A 3,533-nucleotide genomic window follows, 5' to 3' on the forward strand; every position below is an offset into this window, starting at 1 on the left:
AAATAAATTTTAAAACTATCCTTTATATGAATTATGCCTCAATAAACCTGAAGAGATTATTTAAAAAAAAATCTAGGGGCACCTGGGTGGCACAGGGGTTAAGCGTCTGCCTTCGGCTCAGGGCGTGATCCTGGCGTCATGGGATTGAGCCCCACATCAGGCTCTTCTGCTATGAGCCTGCTTCTTCCTCTCCCATTCCCCCTGCTTGTGTTCCCTCTCTCACTAGCTGTCTCTATCTCTGTCGAATAAATAAATAAAATCTTTTAAATAAATAAATAAATAAATAAATAAATAAATAAATAAATAAATAAAATCTATCCAAGAAATACCATGACCCAAGGCAGGCTAATTTGGCATTAGTGCCAATAGAACACAAAAGATGTGAAAATCTTGATTATAAAAATAGGGATATTGCTGAAGTGAAGGGAAGAAAATTAACTTTATGGAATAAATAATTTGTGAATTATGTGTCTATATTTTATTTTTTGCCCAAACACACTAGAGCATTATAGAACACCCAGACATCTGCAATGGTTAAGTTCAGCTATCTTTGTTAGTTTATTGACCTTCAATCATAAAAACCATAGCTTTACACATGGTTTAATTTTGTCATTATGAAGGTGTATTTTTAGGGCAGAAAGATAGAATATCTCTTATGTAACAGTTTGTTAAGTTCCTTTGTGAGTTGTATTTTGACATGTCAACAAAATCCATACCAACATCCCCATCTCCCTAAACCTGTAGACTTCTTTCCTCTACAGCAAGAACCCACAAGCCTTTTCCTGTAAAGGACCAGATAATAAATATTTTAGGCTTTGAGAGCCATAAGGTCTCTGTTGCAATGATGCAATTCTGCCATTGTAGCATGAAAGTAGATCTATCTGGCATCTCAACTAGAATGTCTTGGCCAGTATTGAATCCAGACTTCAGCTAACCAAACAAGCACATTCAGATCCAATATCAGGTGCTCAAGCTAACACTAAAATCTCAAATCCTGCATGAATGAAACTATATTAAATATACTTGGCCCTTACTAGCCTTTATATATTTTTTTAAGTTTTTACTTAAGTAATCTCTACACCCAACATGGGGCTCAAACTCACAACCCCTGAGATCAAGAGTTGCATGCTTTTCTGAGCCAGTCAGACGCCCCTGTTTTATTCTTTTTAAACAGATATGCCTCTCTCCACCCCCATACATGCTTCCTAGGTTCTCTCTGACACAACAAGATCTTACTGTTTGTTTGATGTATAAGCCAGTGTTCTGTCCCAGGTTCAGACAAAAGGGGATGCACTGTATGTAGAGAATTTTATTTTATTATTTTTAAAAATATGGAACACTTCATGAATTTGAGTGCCATCCTTGCTCAAGGACCATGTTGATTTTCTCTGGATCGTTCCAATTTTAGTATCTGTGCTGCCGAATCAAGCACTGTGTGTAGAGAATTTTCAAGCAGTAATAAACCAACTAAATGTCTTCTGCTTTTTATTATCACCATGTGCTGGCAGTTATAAAAATGTCGGTAATAAATTCCTCCATTCTGCTGGGGGTGCTCCATCAGCAGCCTTTTTTTCTTGAAATGCCACTGCTAGGTTATTTCCTCTAGGAACTGAACAGGCATTTCTCTTCATGGGTCATGAGTTTAGCTTTCTTTATGGGCCTGGAGATAACGAGGGGAAATGAGAGTTCTTCTTCAGGATAATAGGCAGTCCCTTGTGATATAACTGACCCAAGAGAAATTTCTGAAAGACTTTTATGTGAGAAAAGGTAGCCTCCTTGACAAGAGGACAGATAGCAAGGTTCAGAGGAACTTGGGGTTTGGGCTTTGTCTTGCACTGAGCAAATGTCCTGATCTCAGAGTCCTATTCCTTTTCAAACAGTGCTCTAACTTTAGAATAACAGACTTGGCAAGTTTGTGCTTTTAACTAGGCATTGAAACTCTACAACCTGCACAATTAGATTTTGGGGACTGATATTCAGCCGTATCAGTCCTGCAGCTGCACGAGATAAGAAATCCTTTTGAGATCACCATAGAAGGTTTCTGATTATTCATCTACCTTATTTTGAGAATTCACAGCTTTAGGCTTATTTTTCCCCTTTCATAAGATCTATAACACAGTCAGAAATAGCCATCTCCTGGGGCGCCTGGGTGGCACAGCGGTTAAGCGTCTGCCTTCGGCTCAGGGCTTGATCCTGGTGTTCTGGGATCGAGCCCCACATCAGGCTCCTCTGCTATGAGCCTGCTTCTTCCTCTCCCACTCCCCCTGCTTGTGTTCCCTCTCTCACTGGCTGTCTCTATCTCTGTCAAATAAATAAATAAAATCTTTTAAAAAAAAATAGCCATCTCGTTCACAGTCTTTTGTAATCCCTACTGTTGTCATCAAGAGTTATGTGACCACCTGAAGTTTTGTCCCCTACCTGTATTCCATCCCATGCCACCATCAGTGATAATCTGAATAATCTTGTTGCCTTTGCATTCCACAAACTATCAAGGGCAGATGTCTGTCATTCATGAGGTTGTCAAATATGTGTTTAACCTGGTCCAGAATTCCATCTTGTTTCAAAGGGCCATTATTGTCTCAAAAACAGTATTTAACTCAGATGATTCATAAGATTTTAATGAAGGAACTATATATAGAGGTGTGAGCAAGGTTAAGAGACCAACAAGGGATGCTGAAATATCCAGAGACTAGCAGCAGGGGAAACCATTATCAATCCTAGATCTGAAGGGTCAAGGAGAGAAAATAATAGCTCAGACAGGGCTGGAGGATCACAGGAGGAGACTACCTCAGAAGCTGTAGGTGGAGAGGGATATGGCCCCTGCAGGATAACAAGCCTCAGAGCTGAGTGTGGAGCAAAAAGGAAGCTTCAAACCTGCTTTCTTCTCAGCCTCAGCATACTGATGCTTCCTATTGGTGGAACCCAACTGGAGCCAAGTTTATAAGGGAGCCCAGGTGGTGCATTCTGTAGAAATTAGCTCCAACAGTCACAATACAGGGCAAAGAATGCAGAGAATGATCTGAGGAAATGTGGGGAGGGTGGAGAATGGAGAACAACCAGCAAAAAGATGTTTCCATTTCTAATTCTTCTTTTTTTCCAGTAAAATGGAAAGAGGACCTCACTGAGATGTAAAGGTGAGGTAACAAACCATTAAATATAAAATAAACATAGTTATATACATATAAAAGCCTAGTTAACCATATTTTTATATTATTTTTTGTCTGTCTCTCAAAAGCATTGCAAAAAATTAAATAATGTTGCTATAACAGTGTCCCATCTTACTATTTTTGTGAAAAAGGTTTTTTAGGGCTTACATGTATTAAAACAAAAAAACAGGAATAGAGTGGATATTGAATCATGGCTAATATTAGCAACAAACAATACTCACTCATAAATATATGAACCCGTTGAAAAAGTGCCCATCCATCTGGAGAGATGCATTTCCAATAGAATTTTACTTATGTTTACTACTTTATCAAATTGTTATTTGTTTTTTACCAATTGTGTAACAAAACTGTAATGACAACTTGATC

At 38.5% G+C, this 3,533-nt stretch overlaps 1 non-coding gene across 1 annotated transcript; it reads right to left on the reverse strand.

The window, feature by feature from the left end:
* Window positions 1-1,325: 1,325 nt before the first annotated feature.
* On the reverse strand, window positions 1,326-1,432 carry LOC117801208. The gene has a single exon (XR_004623738.1). It is a non-coding gene; the product is annotated as a U6 spliceosomal RNA (small nuclear RNA).
* Window positions 1,433-3,533: the final 2,101 nt, after the last annotated feature.

This window comes from Ailuropoda melanoleuca, chromosome 2 (assembly GCF_002007445.2).
Source record: "Ailuropoda melanoleuca isolate Jingjing chromosome 2, ASM200744v2, whole genome shotgun sequence".
NCBI lineage: Eukaryota > Metazoa > Chordata > Mammalia > Carnivora > Ursidae > Ailuropoda > Ailuropoda melanoleuca.